The sequence below is a fragment of the Saimiri boliviensis genome, chromosome 10 (genome assembly GCF_048565385.1).
Source record: "Saimiri boliviensis isolate mSaiBol1 chromosome 10, mSaiBol1.pri, whole genome shotgun sequence".
Taxonomy (NCBI): domain Eukaryota; kingdom Metazoa; phylum Chordata; class Mammalia; order Primates; family Cebidae; genus Saimiri; species Saimiri boliviensis.
Genome location: NC_133458.1, coordinates 49,597,270 through 49,618,464, shown reverse-complemented (window position 1 = coordinate 49,618,464; position 21,195 = coordinate 49,597,270). Strand labels below are relative to the sequence as shown.

Sequence of the window (21,195 nt, the reverse complement as noted above, 5' to 3'; positions counted from 1 at the left end):
ACATTTATTTGTCAGTTATTTTTCTCAGAAAACACAACCATCTGATATAATCACAGTCTAGGAAGCAACTGAAAATGCCCTCTGAGTGGCTAAACTGAAAATCAGACTGTGTACTGAACTGGTGGACCTTTTAAAATGGAGACTCTTAGCCCAGGCTGTTATTCTTGCTCTTGATAGAAATACTACCTGCATGGTTGTCTGATTTAGCAGCCATAATCCAGAAGCAGTGATTTAGCAGATGGGTAAAGGATACCTTAGAAACAGTGATAAGTGAGTGTGTGTTGTCGTTTTAATAAGAGACACGAGAACTCTTAAAACGCAGATATAAGAACTTGTCATTATGGGGCCATTTAGAATAGGAGCAAATTGCCTTATGTTTGTTCGTGCCTCTGAGGCTATTGCTGGTTTAAATATACCACAGTAACCTAATGCAGTCAGAATGATAGGCCTTAGCCATTAACAAGGGCTTACATTAGGTTCAGTATACTGTGTACTATTTAAACTGCTGGGGAAGTATGAGATAGAATTAAGAACATTTCTATCCAAAATGGCTTAAGTAAAATGAGTTTGTGTATTGAGAGTTAAACTATTGTTTAGAAAATTCACCCTATTGTTTAGAAAATTCACCCTATGGAATAGCGTCTTCTCTGAGTAAGAGGATAAATGAAGTGAAGGTAATGTTTGATTTGAGAAAATTACTCTTTAAATATACCTGGAAATTTTTTGTTAAGAAACGCAAGATAAACCTTTGAAACAAATCATCTTTGAAGTTTATATAAATGAGTCATTTATTTCACAAAATTGCTGTATTTCCACTTGTGCTATAAATTTTATTTTTGATTTGTCAGCAGTTACTGGTATAATTTACTCTTGTTATGTAGTGACCAGATCTATAAGGATAATGTGCTATGTTGGAATAAAATGTATTTTATCATTCCAAGCTTTTTGTAATCTCAAGGTAAATGGTAAAAACTTTAAATGGTAAAAACAAAGTGTAGATTGTAATGCCTTTTGTTGAATGAGAGGTTGTGTTTATGCCAGTAGGGCATCAAATTTTATCCCAAAGAAGAACTATCAACTGTGATCATATTCTAGCATAGGTGTCCTTTATGAGCAGTGGTGGGAACAGGAAAGGAAGAAGAAGAGAGCATCAGTATTGTGATGCCTTGTTTTCATGAGGTGAAATTCTTTCAATAGAAACACAGTTAAGAGTCATAGAATAAATAATCGCCCTTTCTACCTCAAGCTGTATAACATGCGACATTTATTTGTGGGCACATTCCATTAGTATTTGTTGTACAACACATGTATCATTAATTGCTAGATCAGGGGCTCCAGGATATAGGTGAGTTTTGAAATGCCATTATTTTATACCCCACCCCCATGTGTATCCAGTACATTTTAGCAAGACCTGGCCAGAAATGTAGAGATAATGTAATGCCACACAGAAATACACATTAAAATCAAATGTTGTATTTATTCCCAGAATGACAGTTAATAAGAAATGTCAGTGAAAACAACAGGAAACAATTTGGTATAAATAAGCAGTATTTCTTTGATCATCAAAGAAAGTAAGTTCAGTAGTCAGGTTATATATAGCAGTAAGCTTTACAAGGAGTAAAATTGTTATCCCAATAATATAATATGCTGAAAAACATTAGGAGAATGAGTCTTGACATGAATTCAAAAGAAAAGAGAACTAACTTATGGAGTATCACTGATAGATCAAGCACTGTGCTAAGACTAATGCTTAGCGTTAGTCTTTCAGGCAAGGAAAATAAAATTATTCAATACTTTAGATTAAAAAAACAGCAGTATAAGAAAAAATGGAAGGGGATCTATTTAATCATCTACTCGTCTGTGTTTTATTTGGGACTTTCTTATTTCTTCGTTTGTTTGTTTTTTTGAGATGGAGTTTTGCTATTGTTGCCCAGGCTAGAATACAATGGCATAATCTTGGCTCACCACAACCTCACCTTCCTGGATTCAAGGGATTCTCCTGCCTCAGCCTCCCAGGTAGCTGGGATTACTGCTACTACACACATGTACCACCACACTCAGCTAATTTTGTGCTTTTAGTGGAAACAGGGTTTCTCCATGTTGGTCAGGCTGGTCTCAAACTCCTGACCTCAGGCAATCCACCTGCCTCAGCCTCCCAAATTTCTGGCATTACAGATGTGAGCCAGTGCACCTGGCCCAGACTTTCTTATTACTTAAAAAAGTTTGTTTAATGCTTTTTTGGCAAAGAATATAGAAAGAGTCTAAAGACATCCCAAGGTGGAAATGCCACAGTTTTTTTGCTAATTTAATTTAGTGGCTAACATGAGGTTTAGTAGTAGAGATATACATGAACTTTTTAAAAAAGTAACATTTCCTAAAAATAAAAAAGAAATGGTGATTTTTCTCAAAATGCAGTCAATTATATTTGATAATTAAAAATATTTCTTATGATACTTTTTCTGATTTTTATTTCAGAAATACTTTTTATTTTCATTACTTGTAAAATTTTAATGTAAAAAATGTAATTTAGGGGAAGAAAGTAAGTCAGGTAAAATCAATTAGAAGTCTGTACAACATATGAGTTTGTTTCTTATTCATCTATTTTTAAAGTTACAATAGTAATTCTAGATGTATATATTACAAAAATAAATACAGAATGTGTAGTGCTAGGTGTTCAGTCATTGTCGATTGAAAATAAAAAATTACTATGAGTCATAATTAATAGCTCATTAACTGACTTCCCTAAATCTTTGAGTTTTTGGCTTTTGATATTCATACTGCAACTATCAAACATAAATATTTCAAACCTGAATAAATGAAATATTTCCTCTTTATATACCTTTTTATTTTGTTATGAAGATGAGAGGAATGTTTATACTTAACAAATACATTATTTAGGATTAGTTTTAATCTTTTTAGTAACATTGTTTATGCCATAGTCTCTTGTCTTCTTCATGTGTTCAGTGCTGGCCCACAAACCTGTCAGTTTTTATTTTTGTAAGCAAAAGGAATCAGTTTCACTCAGGATTTTCAAACAGAATTCCTAGAATCTTAAGAGTTTGTAGAGGCTTCAGGGTTGTGTAAGCCAGCTTACTACTTGGTACAGGAGTGGAAGGGATGTAGTGTTGTAGTGTAGAGCATGACTAATGGAGAGAAGCGTAAATAGGCAGCAGAAGAATAGGACCCACCCGTATTGATTAGATTGGATAAGTTCCAGAAAACTGTCATATATCTTCTGAAACCCAGATATATCTCTGATACTATCCTGACAGCACCCCATAACCTTATTTATTTATTTATTTATTTATTTTTTATTTTTTTTTTGAGACGGAGTTCCGCTCTTGTTACCCAGGCTGGAGTGCAATGGCGCGATCTCGGCTCACCGCAACCTCCACCTCCTGGGTTCAGGCAATTCTCCTGCCTCAGCCTCCTGAGTAGCTGGGATTACAGGCACGCACCACCATGCCCAGCTAATTTTTTGTATTTTTAGTAGAGACGGGGTTTCACCATGTTGACCAGGATGGTCTCGATCTCTCGACCTCGTGATCCACCCGCCTCGGCCTCCCAAAGTGCTGGGATTACAGGCTTGAGCCACCGCGCCCGGCCCCATAACCTTATTTTTAAACAGTACCTCATAGTCCCATTTTTAAACAAAAGAAAAAGAAATACTGCTTTTGGGCTCCTAAAATGCTATTCAACTCTTAATAATCAGTCCCTTCTTATCAGTACATCCTTAATACAGAGAGGCCTGGTTTGGTGCCTCACACCTGTAATCCCAGCACTTTGGGAGGTCGAGGTGGGTGGATCAGGAGAGGTCAGGAGTTCAAGACCATCCTGGTCAGCTTGGTGAAACCAGAATCTTTATCAAAAAATACAAAAATTAAATTAGTTGGGCGTGGTGGCGCCTGCCTGTAGTCCCACTTACTTGGGAGGCTAAGGCAAGATATTTGCTTGAACCTGGGAGGTGGAGGTTACAGTGAGCTGAGATCAGTCCAACCTGGGCAACAGAGTGAGACCCTGTCTCTGAAAATAAAATAAAAATAACAGAGAAATCATTATCCAGAACCCATTTTATTTTATTTGTTTTTGAGACGGAGTCTCGCTCTGTTGCCCAGGCTGGAATGCAGTGGCCCCATTTTGGCTCACTGCAACCTCTGCCTCCTGAGTTCACGCAGTTCTCCTGCCTCAGCCTCTTGAGTATCTGGGACTACACCATGCCCAGCTAATTTTTATATTTTTAGTAGAGACAGGGTTTCGTCATGTTGGCCAGGCTGGTCTTGGAACTCCTGACCTCAGGTGATCTATCCGCCTCGGCCTCCCAAAGTGCTGGGATTACAGGCAAGAGCCACTGCACCTGGCCACATAATCCATTTTATAATATGAGCCTTTAGTTTTTTTGGAAGATTATTCTTTTTGGTGGAAAATGGAAATAATATGTAATTTGCTGTTGTGAATATTAAAAATTAGTGGTGGTGGCTGAACACTGTGGCTCACACCTATAATTTTGGCACTTTGGGAGGATGAAGCCTAGGATTTAAAAAACGTTAGTTCTCATCTCTCTTCTCATGAACGTGGTTTAAAACAAAGCAATAAACCCCTCAGCATTTTGCCTTAACCTGTCAGAATAAAGCCTTAGAGAGTCACAACATAGTTTGAAATTAATCCTTTAATATGGGCATCTTTTTTATTGTTTACACATTATAGGTTTAAAAAAAAATTGTAAGGGTTTTCCTCTGTGGTTTTGTTTCTGAATTGGGGAGGAGCTAGAAATGTCCAGTTAATCTTGAGACTGTGCCTTACACCATGAGGTTGAAACTCTGAATATTTTTTTAAATCCTAAGCTATTATTTTGAAAAAGTTACCCTCCTAGAAAAGTTTAAAGGAGATGTCAGTGAGTGCCTTTATCTAGGCCCCAGTTGTTATTTTGCCACATTTTGCATATGCTCTCTCCCCTCCATCTTGACACAGACACACACTCTTTTATTTTTTATTGAAACTTTTAGGAATCCTAAGCGCTTCAGCCTGTATCTCCTAAGAAAAAGACCATTCTTCTAGGTAATATAACACTGAAGGAATTTAACCTTGATACAATACTGTTATCTCATATAGGGTCGAGAGTCACATTTCCTTGCTTGTCCTATCATGTTTTCTCTTTCTCTTTTAAATTCAAGCTAATTCAGCGATTTTGTATTGCATTTAATTGTCATGACTCAGTTTTCCTCGCCTTTTATAAACTGACTTCATGAAGTTTTTGAAATTTGCTTTTTTAGAGAGTTTTGAAGGTTATTCCTAACTAAGACAGTTTCCTAGATCGCCTGTTATGCATTCATAGGTGGCGTGAGCACAGGTGCTGTTTGGTCAGTATGCCCCACTGACGTCCATGAAATCTTGGCATTGACATTTAATATTGCTTTCAAGGACTACCACTGAGCATTACTTGTTCTAATAAGTAATTATTTCTTATTAACAGAACAATTTTCTTTTCTTATATAATTAACCACTCCTCAACTTTTCACCATAATTTGGACATTGAATTTTATCGTATATTTTTAACAGAGCTAAAATTTTATAATTTTCTCTAAACTATCATGTAGAATAATTTACAGGTGAAATTAAGTCTGAAAATCTGAATCTCACATACCTACTGTGTAAAATGTCATATTACAAATCTCAGTGAAATCACCCTGAACAGAAATAATTAGTTCCCAAGAAACTAGTGAAATAACAGAAGTTCAGATCTTGTCTTGAAGCTGATACGAGGAACATAATGCTTCCTTGATTCATGGAACATATGCTTCCTTTTGTTTTGTTTGGGAAATATTTTGTAGCCTTGGTGTTCATTGTTTCTACTTTAAGGTTATTTGATGATTATAGCTTTTAACCACCAAATTATTTTTCCCAGAGGTCATTTCTATATTTGCTGATATAGTTACATTCATATTTTGTGTTTTGAAATTGGCTTCATTTTGAATGAGCCTGGTGATCACCAATAGTTGGCAAATGCATATTGGGAGAATACTACTTTAATTAATGTACTAGTTTGTTCAGCAAACATTTACCGACTCCTTATTGTGTGTCAGGTACAGTGCTGGGGATGCCATGAAGAATAAGATACAGTCCTTATGAAGTGCACAGTGTAGCAGGGAGGCTGACGATGACTCATAGTGTAGCAAATACCATAATATCCACAAAGTGAAAAGGAGAAAACATACAGTTCTTCCAGGGCCTGGCTCACAGAAGGAGTATTTGTGCTGTCTTTAAGGTTTATAGTATAGGTTTTACCAGGACTATAAGGAAAGAGAGTATTGTAGGCAGTTCTATTCAGATTACTGTAAAAAGTTCATTTTCACCGTATGTTGCTATGCAATTTGCCTCTGCCATTAAGCACCTATAGTGTGGAGTGAGCAGATGCCCATTGGCTATGGACAGTAGGGACTTAAGGCCAGGAGTTATTTCATCATTTAATTTACCATTGCTTCAAAATGTTCATGTCTGCCTTACCAGGAGAGGCTGTACAGGCTCTGGAATCAGACCAGGTTAAGAGTACTGGCTCTGCTACTCATGTATCTACTATTAACAGAGTGTGTGGCTGTGTCCTTAGTAATCTTTCTAAGGCTCGTTTTCTCTGGGTATAAAAGGGAGATAATACCTAACTCACAAGACGATTGTTGTAATAAAATAGTAGATAACCCATGAAAAACACGTTCTCTCCAGTTTGGTTTCATAGTATCAGCCTGTTGTCCAAATGTGGCTTCTGGACAGGCAGGGGCTCCTAGGTGCCTGGCTGGATGCAGAGGTGGGTCAGAAATGGCTTGAGGCGGGTGTGGTGGTGCACGCCTATAATCCCAGCACTTTGGGAGACTGAGATGGGTGGCTCACTTGAGGTCAGGACTTCAAGACCAGCCTGACCAACATGGCAAAACCCTGCCTCTGCTAAAAATACAAAAATTAGCCGGGTATGGTGGCATGTGCCTATAGTCTCAGCTACTTGGGAGGCTGAGACGGAGGAATCACTTGAACCCAGGAGGCAGAGGTTGTGGTGAGCTGAGATTGCACCACTGTACTCCAGCCTGGGTGACAGAGCAAGACTCTATCTTAAAAAAAAAAAAAAAAAGGAAATGGCTTCAGGACTGCAGAGCTTGACATGAAGAGTTAGTCAGAAGGATGACACCCAGGGTGAGGCTGAAATCAAGGGTCAGAAAGACAATTCGACTGAGGCAACAGGATGAAACGAGAGGTGTCCTGGACAAGGAAGGTGGGAAGACAAGGTGGAGGGTGGGACCTAGGGAGGTTCTCTAAGATGCCAGGATACAGGCCTGGGGAATTCTGTCCAGGCTTGTTCCTTGGGTGGGACGGAAATCACTTAGGGATCCTCCAAGTCACTTCATGCACCTGTTATCTTTCAGTGCCCAGACTAGTATTATAATGAAATGGATTCTCCCCTGTGATTCATTACAAGTAATCCAAGTGAAGGATCAAGTACTGCTCCTGTCTGATCTCCAGCCACTTGCCCCTCCTGCTCCACACTCTAGCAGTGCTGGTTTACTGATATTTCTTAAGCAGCCTTGGGAATTGGAGCCAGGTGGAGTCTGTGGCAGTGTTGAGTCTCTGGTTGTTTTTTGTTAGGCCTTGAATGCTGATAAGCTACCTCAAGGCTAATGAGAAATTAAATTATCTCTTGAAGTTAAATGCATTTTGCCTAGAGTTCTCTTAGAGCCCTCCAGGGAAAGGAGAAAGGAAGAATAGTGAAAGCAGCTGTTCAGTTGGGGGCATGGTGGGAAGGGAGGATCCTTCTGCTCTGTAGTGTCCTCAGACTCTTCACAATGGTGATTTTGCCAGTAGATGTGGAAGGGCTTGGAAGACAATATGAGAATTATGTAGCCTGCCAAACTCTGTGTTTCTGATTACAGGAACACTGCCACTGCTGGGGAAAGGGGATCCGGGAGTTAGGTAGATCTGTAAAACAGGTATGAGTTGATAGAATAGACATTTAGACTTAAAGCAGCCATTTTTTAATTACAAACAGAGTTTAGGTCACTACTTCACCAACTCTGTGTGAAGGACCAACTTTTCATTTTTGTTTTCCCAGTGCACTGCAGACCAGCACTTTTGAAAAATATAAAATTGCTACAGCAGTATCAAAATTGCTATAATTGTATCTGAACACTCTTTTACTCTCTGTGCTTATCTTGTTGCAGACTGCCACGGCTTAGGTGATACAACCGTGGTGTGCTCTATATGAGATATGAAAGTTCCCACAAAAAGCCTTTATAAAGGAATCTTGCACATTTATCTAAAAGAAGTGATTATTTAAAAAAAGAAACATACATACCTTATTTTACTACCTTGGCATTTTGTCATGACAGCCTGCATGAATGAGTGGTACCCTTGGAGTTGTGGAATGGTGGCGTGTGGCAGCCCTGCTCCAGACCCATGGCGTGCCTCATTCTGCCTCCATGTATGCCTGCTCATACTTGGAGCATGCCATGGGCTTTCTTGTCTAGCCTTGCTACAGTTCACCACATTCCCTGCTGTCCCCTCCTTCCCTCTCTCCCTCCCTTCCCCCCTCCTTTCCTTCCTTCTTTCTTTCTGATACCGTTACTATTACACATTGTTAGATATTGTAGTTGCTTGTTCACATGTCTTTTTCCCTCTGCTAAAAAGTGAGGTTCGTAATTAATGGACTGAGAAAAAAAGGGCACTCTGGATGAGGTCAAATTAAAAATAGAATGTGAAGTCAGGAAATGAGAAGGCAAGAAGGATGGGAAGATTTGGTCAGGCATGCTGTAGAGTGATGTGAGATTCCTGAGGGTAGTGTGTGCTGGGGTATGGACCAGCGTGAATATAGTTACAGGGTGAGGCTGCTAAAGGGCAGGTTGAATGACATTTTATTGGAATTAAGGAAGCCAAAATAAGTTGAAGATGGGCTCTCAAATGGGGTGTCAACTTGGACGTTGACTGTTTGTGATGGTGGCAAATTGGAGTGAAATGAAAATTGTGAGCCAGGTAGCAGTCAGGAAGGGGCATCTGTATGCCGTAGCTCTCAGAGGAGCAAAGAGGTTTCAGTGTGAACACCATGGAGTGGTCCAGATGCCAGTGTGGGGAGCCACATGCATGCCCTCACTGTCTTTCGGATCCCACTGTGTGCAGCGAGTGGTACCCTATAAGAGAAAAGGAGTGTTCTTGGAGAATAACCAAGTTTCAGCTGAGGCAGAGAAAAGTCAGTAATGTTTTGTAAAAGAACGTGAGGGTGTGGGGAATGTGTTAGGAAGGAGGGTAGTAATGGACAGAAGGAAGCCACAGGGCAGCAATTCATTAGAGTAAATATTTACAAGCAATTACTATTGCCAAACACTACACTAGGCACAGCAGTAAACATCCTATGCCCTTGAAATACTTGTAGTCTAGGGAAGCTTAAGGCATGGGGAAATGAAATTGGTGAAAAGATGAAGGTCTGGGAGGTCTTAAATCTTGTGGATGACCGAGGATGACAGAGCAGATTTCATAGTTGAATTGATAGTTTTTAGGTTATAATTGATTCACTGTAAATGCTTATTTAACTACACTTTCCTTAAGGCTAACTCTGTTAGCTTCCGAATGAGAGCACTGTAACCTTCTGATATTTATCTTAGATACAGAAGGCAATATGATGTAGCAGTGAAGAGGTTGGATTTGGAGCTGTTTTTAAATTTGGCAGTCAAACATTGAGTGAGGGCCTACAATGTGTTAGGCACTGGACTGGGCCCACGGCAGGCAGGTATAGTTTAGGATCTTAGATCCGTCACTTATTAGCTGTGTGACCTTGGGCAACTTACTTAAATGACTTTCTGTAAAACCAGGTTGTGGTTATTCTAAAAGAGAATACAGGTAAAGCTTTTTATTTTTTAAAATTGTTTGTTTGTTTATTTATTTATTTATTTATTTGAGATGGAGTCTCGCACTGTCACCTGGGCTGTAGTGCAATGGGGTGATCTTGGCTCACTGCAACCAATGTCTCCTGGGTTCAAGTGATTCTCCCGCCTCAGCCCCCCAAGTAGCTGGGATTACAGGTGCCTGCCACCATACCTGGCTAACTTTTTGTATTTTTAGTAGAGACAGAGTTTCACTATGTTGGCCAGGCTGGTCTCAAACTCCTGACCTCAGGTAATCAGCCTTTCTCGGCCTCCCAAAGTGCTGGGAGCATGGTGCTTGACACATTTTGAATGCTAAATAAACTTTTATGTTATTACACTGGATTTTTCAAATTTTAAGCTGATAAAAACACCATAATTTTAGTATCTCTTCTTTTCTCCTATAACTTATCACACCTGATATTAATTGGCCAAAGTACATAATTTTGTGCATGTCTTACAACTAACTTCCTTACCCCAAGTTTGGATTGACTTAACATTGCATTGTTATTTGTGGGGGACAGCAAGGGTTTCTCTGAAATGTAACATCCTTTAGCTTTTTAGGTGAGAAGAGAAAAGCAACTTCAGTCTCCAGTCATAAACCGTATTTGTAGGCTGCAATTTTGAAAACAAATTGATCCACCTTTTAAAAATCTAACCTGATATTTTAAACAGTTGTGTGCAAATGCAGTCCACCCCACTCCCACCCCACCGGCATCTTGAACCAGCTGCTTCTTTGGAGCTGATTAGTAGAGAATGTTACTATCATTGGGTTGTAAGTCTCATTTCTGAGGACCCAGCAACATGTTTTACACTAGCTAATCATTTGATGATGTTTTCTGATATTTTAAAAATTAACGTTGTAACTAAAAACCAAAATACTTATTCAGGTCTTGTCTTCCCTTTACTAGTAACAATCAGGTTGCTCCCCTTTCCTACCCCTCCCCAAATTAGTTTTTCTGTTTTCTCATGAGTTACTAAAACCAGAACACTGATTTTAATGTTGTTTTACAAAAGACAGTACCATAAATTGACAAAAAATTAAAATATATATTAAATGGTACAGTATACTGTTTTCAGAATAGTGGGCAAAGGGGGCCTTTCATTTGAAAGACTGAAGAGCTTAAATGTTGGTGTTGTTAGATGTGTTTCAAGGCGTTACAAATGTCTCCATTGACCATCAAGAAAGAGCTGACCTTCTCCTTAGATATTTTAAAAGAGAATTCCAAGGTATAGCTCCCCTTTAAAACGGGTATAGATACTTTAATAAACACATTGCCTAGCAGAGTACATAGGCTACAAATACAGCAAATCTACATGGCTTTTATGTTTTGAGGGCAATTTTTGAACAGTGACTTCCCAGATGTGCTGAGGTTGAGCAGGTTGCTGAGTGGTAATCTGCAGTAGAAATGGAAAACTTAGGTTTGCCATAACTACTCTTGTGGCTTTCTAAAAATACACTGCTACTTTCAGGTTACCTGTCCATTTGGTATTTTTACTTTATTCAGATTTTGTGGCTCTCCAAATTTTCTTTTTATAATGTTGATATATTACATTACTGCCTAGAATTTACCTCTGTATTCTGTAACATACAAATAATATATTTTATTTTCATGTTACTTTAAAAATGATATTGCTTCTTACTTGCTTATATTTATCATTCCCCCTATTTGTGTCCTTAGGAACATTTGTTTTAATTGCTTTTAAGTTTATATGAAGGGAGCTAGTTAATGTATTTTAAATACACTTTGTCGAATTGAAAGCTGTTCTTAGAATAATAAAAAATTTGTAATTTAGAATTATATTTTGACTAAAAATAAGTATTTATGTTGTATTACATAGACAATTAATTAGAAGTTTAAGTGAAATAAAAATTTCCCGTTTTGTTTGTTTTTGTTTTTTGAGACAGAGTCTCGTTCTGTCCCTCAGGCTGGAGTGCAGCAGTGCAATCTTGGCTCACTCCAGCCTCCACTTCCCAGGCTCAAGCGATCCTCCTTCCAAAGCCTCCTGATTAGTTGAGACCACAGATATGAGCCACCAAACTCAGCTAATTTATTTTTTGTTTTTATTTTGGTAGAGACAGAGTTTGACCATGTTGTCCAGGTTGGTCTTGAACTCTTGAGCTCAAAGAATCTACCTGTCTTGGTCTCACATTACAGCTGTGAGCCACTGTGCCAGTCTAAATGATTCCTTTAGAAGGGATCTTGATGTTAGACTGTGTAGTTGGTGAAGAGTCTTAGATGGAGGTTGTACTTGCAAGTGAGTCCCAATGTGTGTCTCATCAATGACAGATTCTGAGGCAGATGTCATCATAAGTTTTGAAGGTAACCTGTGAATCTCAAAATATTTTTTATGAATTTATAAGTCCCAGGCTGGGTACAGTGGCTCACCCCTGTAATCTCAGCATTTTGGGAGGCTGAGGCGGGAAGATCCCTTGAGAGGATTGCTACTAAACTCCAGCCTGGGCAACAGCGTGAGACTCTTGTCTCAGAAAAAAAGAAGTTATACTTCCTTCCCCTCTTAGGGAATTTTATCAAAGAATAAATTTCTTTAATAAGGGAAGTAGCTCACATTGTTGAATAAAGGTTGATTATTTTGATTATAAGCCTTAGTAGTCTAATTTGTGAAAGTGGATGATGATGATGATGATGATGATGGCAACAATACTAATTAAAATGTATGCAGGGTCGACTCTGTGCCAAGTGCTATTTCTCAGCTTTGCTTTCCCCAAGATGACCTATGAGATCACTAGCACAATACTTGAAGTGAGTTTTCTTATTATATCCATTTTACAGGTGTGGAAACTGAGGCACAAAGAGTTTAACATGCCCGAAGTTATGTTCTTTTTATTTTTAATATTGTTAATTTAGTCTTTAATTCTGAGTCAAACTTGGTTTGTTTTTATTTTTATTTATTTATTTATTTTTGAGAAGGAGTCTTGCTCTGTCACCCAGGCTGGAGTGCAGTGGTACAATCTCGGCTCACTGCAACCTCTGCCTCCCAGGTTCAAGTGATTGTCCTGCCTCAGCCTCCTGAGTAGCTGGGACTACAGGTGCGTGCCACCATGCCCAGCTAATTTTTGGGTTTTAGTAGCGATGGAATTTCACCATGTTGGCGAGGCTGGTCTCAAACTCCTGACCTTGTGATCCACCCGTCTCAGCCTCCCCAAGTGCTGAGATTACAGGCGTAAGCCACCATGCCTGGCCAAACCTAGTTTTTAACTATTAAATGGGATTATGGACTAGTAGGACTGTCAACAGTTTTGGTTACTTTAAGGCCAAATCATGCAAGTGTTTTTGACTGTTCTGCAGGAAAGGAAATCCAATCACTTCTACCTATTTTTTCCTGTTACAGTTTTTATTCTGAGTCTTGAAATTATGTTAAATATTTTTTGCACTAAATTTCAATTAAGCAGAGAAAAGGCAATTGTTGGTTAATTTATAGTACCATGTTTTTGTATACATACTTTTATAGATGAAGCATTTAAATTATTGTGTTTTTTGTAACAAGTTTTTTACACTTTAAAGTTATTTTTTATATTTTAATGAATTTGTCATTCAAAGTTTTATGCACCAAATTACAAAGTTTATATTTTAATGCTTTTAGCAATTTGAGTGATTCAGATTAGTTTCAATCTAATTTTAAATGTTACTATATCTACCTTTTCAGCTAGAAATCTGAAAATATCTTGTTGCCAACCAAATTAGTGAATATATATCTAGAAATATGTAAAGCATAGTATTATTCATTTATACAAATAGGAAACGTCCGTATTTCTAGGAGTGGTTTGCTTACAGTTTAGTTTGGTTTATTATTGCTCTGTTTCTCCCTGGATTAGGGAAAAAACCCTTAATACTGGGAAAAATCAATGTAACTCCTGTTATAATGACTACCATCTATATACTTTTCAAATATCTGCAAATCAAACAGAAGATTAATAGTGCAGGTATACATAAGGGAGATGCTAAGAACTGACGGAGTCATGTTTGATGGGTTTGCATAATTGCGATTATTAAATACTATACTCCTTTGTAGTTATGGATCCTATGAAACATAAAAGATCTAGTTTGTCTCTGTTTTTATAACCCGGGAACAGTTGAGACTCGCCCTCTCAGCCTTGTAAAAGCACTATATGTTAGATGCTCTATGATGATGTGGAAGAAGGTGAGGAGAGGCAGAACGTACAGGGAGGTACGCATGGATGGAGTGGAGGGTGAGAGGTGATGATTATACTAATTTTCTTCTCTGTTTTAGTTTGAAATCATTTCCAAATTCCATATATTCACTAAGAGTAAGTCAAAATATTTTTTTGGCCTTTTTAATGATAAGGTCATGTTTCCCACTGTAAGGTTCGATTATCAGAATTTTTCCAAAATGGAATCTTTATGAATCAATATTTTTTATAATTGTGATTAGTAGATACATGTTACATCATTAAAAAACTTTTATTGTAAAATTGATAAATGCTTATGATTAAAAGTCAAGTAGTACAGAATAGTATAAAATGAAAACGAAAGGTTCTATATACAATATTCCCAGTCCCAGTCCTAAAAAATAGCCATAGCTAATAGTTTGTTGTGCATTTTCTTGGAGATTTTTATGCACATACATATTTAGTTGAAATTAAACTTATATCTAATTTTTTGAACATTGTCTTTTTCACTTAACTGTGTATTGTGTTCTGTTTTCAATGACCCTCACCTCTAAAGCTGCTTCTTGCTTTTTAGTGACTTAAAGCCACTTCTTGCTTCTTAATATTTCTTAATGGTGTTCCATTATATGTATGTATAGAAATGTATATAACAAGGGTATTTCGGTTTTAGGTACAAGGATCTGCATAATTGTGCAAGTACATCTACAAGATGTATTTTTTTAGAGTGGAATTGCTTAATCAAAGCAACGTGAAATTTGAGCATTTAAAATTTGTGTAGGCATTGTCAAATTGCCCTCTAAAACAGATCCATATTCCCATCTTAGGTTTAACACAGTGTAAAACACTTGATATTACAGAATTTTGAAATGTCTGTTAATTTCCTAGGGCCATCATATTTTCCTTATTTATGAGTGAAGCTTAGCTCATTTTAATTATTGTTGACCATTTATATTTTCTTATGTGAATTTCCTGTTACATTTCTTTTTCTCTGATTTGTAAGTATACAGATCTGAGGTTCGATGGCTTTGATTTCAGATTTGGGCTTTACTACTAACGAGTTGTTTGACTTTGAGAGGGTTAGTTAGTCTGAACTTCAGTTCATTATCCATAAAATGTAGTAGTAAGAGTACCTAGCTCGTAAGGTATTGTTAATGAGATATTGAATATAAAATACTTAACCTATTTCCTAAAGTATAGTAAGAAAATATATTCGTTAGTAGCATTATTAATGCTAGTATGGGTTTTTTAAAATTAAAAGTAGAATTTTTCAGAAATGTCTTTTTTGAGACAAAGTCTCACTCTGTTGCTGAGGCTGGAGCGCAGTGTCACCTTCTTAAATCACTGCAGAATTCACTTCCTAGGTCAAATGTTGCTCCCACCTCAGCCTCCCACAAGCTGGGACTACAGGTGTGCACCTGCATACCTGGCTCATCTTTGCATTTTTTTTTTGTAGAGATGGGGCTTTGCCACATTGCCCAGGCTGGTCTTGAACTCCTGGGCTCAAGAGATCTGCCCACCTCGGCCTCCCAAAGTGCTGGGATTACAGGCATGAGCCACCTCTCCTGGCCTGAAAATGTCTTTATAGCATCCATATGATCATTTGCTTTTTTTTTTTTTTTTTTTAAACATAATGATATGGTAAGGTATGTTAATAGATTTTCTAATATCGAATTATCCTTGTATTCCTGGAGTGAACTCTGCTTGGTTGTAGCATATTGATGATTAATTATGTTCTTAAAATACAGTTAACATGTAGCAACTATTTAACACAAATTAAAACACATTTTTAGGCCAGGCGTGGTGGCTCATTCCTGTAATCCCAGCGCTTTGGGAGGCTGAGGCAGGCAGATCACCTGAGGTCCGGAGTTTGAGACCAGACTGATCAACATGGAGAAACCCCATCTCTACTAAAAATAAAAAAATTAGCCAGATGTAGTGACACATGCCTGTTATTGCAGCTACTCGGGAGGCCGAAGCAGGAGAATTGCTCGAACCTGGGAAGCGGAGGTTGTGGGGAGCCAAGATTGCATCATTCTACTTCAGCCTAGGCAACAAGAACGAAACTTCATATCCCCCCCTCAAAAAAAGACAACACGTTTTAAAGATTATATACACTTCATGGCTTTAAAATAATAATTACAGAATAGTTTTATAAAATTGTCATGAAACTTTTTCACACATAGGAAAGTGTTATAGGTTCTGTTTTGTGCCTTTTAAGAACATCTGCCACTCTGAAATAGTATATTATTTTGATAATCTAGATCCTGTTACTTAAAAGATTGATTTTAGATTGAGAATCTAGCAGAAAAATGAAATAAATAGTAGAGAACACTTTTGTAATTCATGTTTAATGTTTTTTTCCCTAAAAGCATTTTCATCCATCAAATACAGATGTTTTTCTTATTTCCTCCTTTTAAACTTCAGAAGTACTGTATTAAGGGCAGTAGAAACGTGGTGCTGTGTAGGATAAAGACACTTCATTTTGAAAAAGAACTGTGGTTCCATTTGGCATACAAACTTTAATGTAACTAGAACCTGGAATTCCAATAAGAACCACCTTCATAATAGTTACCATTTACTTGGAGCTTACCATAAGCCAGGAGCGTTTCTAAGTGCTTTACATGTATTAAATCGTTTTATTATTTAAGTGCAGCTCTATATGACAGGTACTATTATTGTTACAGTGTTATCATTAAGGAAACTGATCCAGAGAGGTTAAGTCCTTGCCGAAGCTTACACAGTGACTAATGGGCAGAGACAGGACTCAAATTCAGGCATTCTGTCTGTAATCCCAGCCCTTAGGAGGCTGAAACAGGTGGATTGCATGAGCTCAGGAGTTCAGGAACAGCCTGGGCAACCTGGTGAAACCCTGTCTCTTTTCCTTACTTTCTATTTCTAGTGCCACCGCTCCAGTCATCACACACCTAGTTTGCTTATAGTGATGCTAGGTCATCTCTGTTGAATTAATCTTCCTCTTCTTTGCTCACTCACCTGGTACATCTCTGCCTAATATCTTACCTATGATAAAGTTTTTACATTTTAACTTGATATACAACTCAAGGCCCTCAATAATCTGTAGTCTTAGTTACTCTGTTAACCCCATTTTCTATTACACCTAACACAAACCCTCTCATATAACCAAGCTGTGGCTGCCTACTATATACCAAACATTCATTGATTTACAGTATGTCATGTAATTCTCTCATCAGCTTTTAGATACTATTATTATTTCCATTTTAAAGAAACAGAAACTAGGGCACAGAGAAATTAAGTAACTCGTTGAAGGAACCCATAGCTTATCAGGAGAGCAGTCAGAGTTTGAATCCAGTGAGTCACTCATTGGATGTGGGATCTTTCATAGGGGCAGAAATCTCATTCAGGTATCCTCTGCAGTTATCTTGAGTCAGAATCTGTGGGATGATTTAGGTCTCTGGTGAGTGACACCTAGCACCTATTTACATGGCCAGTCAGAAACTGCCTCTCTCAGGAGCTGACATTTTAGCCAAGGCCTGGGAAGAACAGGGTGGAGGGTTAGGGGAGAGGCGAGAATTCCAGGGAAAGGAGCTGGTGTGTGCAAAGGTCTGGAACTTATTCCCACATTCATCACCTAGCACTATTTACATGGCCAGTCAGAGAATGCCTCTCTTAGGAGATAACATTTCAGCCAAGGCCTGGGAAGAACAGGATGGAGAGTGAGGGCAGAGGAGAGCATTCCAGGGAAAGGAGATGGTATGTGCAAAGGTCTGGAGCTTATTCCCCCCATTCATCAGCAAGTGTGAATGTTTATCCTTTTGACATCATTCTTATGTCTTTTGGCAGCTTAAGCCAAATATATCAATCTATTTTTTGAGGTTTACTCCTCATGTGATTCTCATACAGTTGACATCTATTTATTTGTTAATTTATTTTATTTTGAGACAGTCTCACAGTCACCCAGGATGGAGTGCAGTGGTACGGTCTTGGCTCATTGCAATCTCTTCTTCTCGGGCTCAAATGATTCTCCTGCCTCAGCCTCCTGAGGAGCTGGGACTAGGGGTGTGTGTTATCATACCTGGTTAATTTTTGTAATTTTAGTAGACACAGGGTTTTACCATGTTGGTCAGGCTGGTCTTGAACTCTTGGCCTCAAGTGATCCGCCTACCTCGGCCTCCCAAAGTGCTGGGATTTACAGGCATGAGCTACTGTGCCCAGCTGGAGGGAGGTTTTAATAGTCATATTTTGGGAGGCTGAGGTAGGCGGATCGCCTAAGGTCAGGAGTTCAAGACTAGCCTGGTCAACATGGTGAAACCCTATCTCTACTAAAAATACAAAAATTAGTCAGGCATGGTGGCCCATACCTGTAATCTCAGCTCCTTGGGAGGCTGAGGCAGGAGAATTGCTTGAACCCGGGAGGCGGAGGTTTCATTGAGCTGAAATTGCACCACTGCACTTCAGTCTGGGCGACAGAGCAAGACTCCGTCTCAAAAACAAACAAACCAAAAAAATTTTACACATGAGAAAAATTGAGATTCTTTACACTTAGCAACGTATAAAGGTCATATAATAAGTGGCAGGAAAAAAATGGCAGAGAAGGGATTATGCTTCAGTCTGTCTGAATCCTGCACTCTTTCCTCCTACTATTGATCAGTCATTCTAGATATAACCATGGCTAATAATTTATACTCCTCCCATAACAGATGGATTCATTTCCCTAACCAGGCTCTACATTAGTAGAGTCCAGGGACCCTATTTAGTACTTGCCTCCCTCATAAACACTAATTACTGCCTTATGTTTAAATGGTCAGTAAATAAAAGTTATTTCTATGTATCAATTTTGCTAAAGCCAGAGGTATTTCAGACCATTTTTCATATGGTAAAATAAAATTTTGATAATTAAAAAATTATTTGCACAGTACGTGTACCATTTTTCTAAAAACAATAAAACTATTTATAAAGAAATACCAGGCAGTGGTTCTGAAATTCATGGAACATAAAAACTTAAATTAAAGACCTAAGGCTAACCTTATTTGTTTTGGAGATTTATTCATTTGCTCAACAAAATTTGTTGGAAGAGAATGATTTCAGTTTTGCAGACTATCATTTACATCCTCTAATAGCACGGATAAGCAGATAAAACAGCCATGGACACTCCTTTCAGAACCACACATGATCCCCCAGTTATGTCTCACCAATTTTGTGGTTATGAGTCTATCGAATAGTCACTAGCGTTTGAATCTGTCATCTTGCAAATACTACTTTCTTATTAATGACTGCTCTATAGTATTATTATTAGTTATTTTTGGTTACTGTTGTCTTGTTTTCCTTGTCCTGATCTTTTGAACACGTATCCTTCGTAACTTCTGAATTCTCTTTTGTTGCAAGTGACTACAATGTGCAAACACCTTGAATTCAATCAAGTGAAAAGGGAGTTTGTTGAGGTGGCAGGGGTGTGGTTCACAGAATCACCACGTCATAGCAAGGATAGAGTGCAGTTGGACTTAAGAAGCAGCCGGAACCTGGTTTTGAACCCTGTTAGGAATTCCTCCATCTCTTGCCTCTGATTCTTTCTTGCTGTCAGCTGCTTATGGTGAGGAGCATCGCCACTGCAGTTCCACATGTTACAGCTGCAGCAAGAAGGATATCGACCTGACATTCTCATTCAAGGCCCCCCCAAAATCCCAGGAAAGCGTTCTAATTAGCCCAACTGTCCTGGATTGACCCGGAAGTTGTCTCATTTGCCCACATGGGGTCTGCTATGGCATAAGGCTCAGAAACCCTGACCTCATCTGGAACGAATTTTGACTGACCCGTGTCGGCTTATGAGAATCATATCTGCCAGCTGATTTTTAGTTTAGACTGGCTGTCCTGAAGAAGCCCTCTGTCTTTCTTTGCCAAAGGCAGTGTCTGTTGGCTCACTGAACTTCCTTTCCAACCTAAGGGGACATCTGCAGTTTACTCAGCACGTTTGCAAATCTGAGAAAACTGACAAGCCCTGAGCTGCTTGTGTAAGGGAAGCTCAAGTCACCTGTTTCACCACCTGCTGTGCAACTGCAGGTGACCCATTTGGATGTGTCTTTTTCTGTTGAGAAACATTACTGTGTATAACAGAATAATACTTCACATTGAATGACAAGAAATAACAATACTAGACAGATGTTGTTTCTTTTTAAAAGAATGGAACCATTATCTTGCTTATCAGTTCATCTAGCTACTAAAGAAAAGGTCACAAAAAAGAAATACTTTACATTTACATCACAAGGTTTTCAAAGAGATAAAGTGGGAGGCTAAAGGTCAGTGTCATCTCTCATGTTATCAACTGTTTTTTGATGTTATTTTCTTCAGAACATTAAAAGCAGCCAACCACGTGGTTCCCTCATGCAATTTAAGATCATGCATTTTAAGATCAGATTGGATGTTATTTCTAGAACTGTAAGCATTTCTAATTTGTAAGAGCACTGTTTTTTTTTTTTTGTTTTTGCAAAAAGGATCGTTTTTGGAATGATTCTACTGTAATAACTGTAGAAGAGATAGTTTTATATGTGGTTGGTTGTGCTGTCACTTTAGTTAAATTCAGATGCATTTATAGTTATTCACTCTGCAAAACGTTCTTATGTGCATTCTATGAGATTGCTGAAGGTGAGTAAGGTATAGCTTGTGCCCAAGTCCTAGAGGAGCTAAATGGATACAATGACTCTCCTCCCAGAGAGTTGTAGGGTAGCACAGCAGAGTGCATCATGATGGATGTCATCTACCCTGCTTCCACTAAATGTATCCCACAGAGGGCACAAGCACATGCATGCAAATTCCACTCAGTCAGTCTCTGCTCTGCAGTAGGTGGACAGTGAGAGCATGTCAATGTGAATCTGCCGTTCCTGCAGGCTTACTTCGTTCCCGCATGCCTCCCAGAGTATGAGCATTTCTAGGGCTTAAAAGTACCCATTTTGCATATAACATGGTGTCTAAATATAAGTCAGCAATAACTTACAGTGTTTAGAAGAAAAAGGCATCAGTTTTAATGGTGGAATTGCCACTGTTATGGACTTCTTGTGGGACTATGTGACAGTCTCCAGCAGTGGCTTCCCATGGGATTTTCAAGAATAACATGGACAATAGAAGATTTCTGCCTCATGTGTTGTTTAGAATTTAGACCCCATGTAAGATGAGATTCTGCTG

At 38.4% G+C, this 21,195-nt stretch overlaps 1 protein-coding gene across 1 annotated transcript in view; it reads left to right on the top strand.

Annotated features, from left to right (window-relative positions):
• PRKAR2B (protein kinase cAMP-dependent type II regulatory subunit beta) overlaps nt 1-21,195 on the top strand; it is a 103,362-nt gene that overhangs the window by 27,129 nt on the left and 55,038 nt on the right. The gene's annotated exons all lie outside the window — the stretch shown is intronic.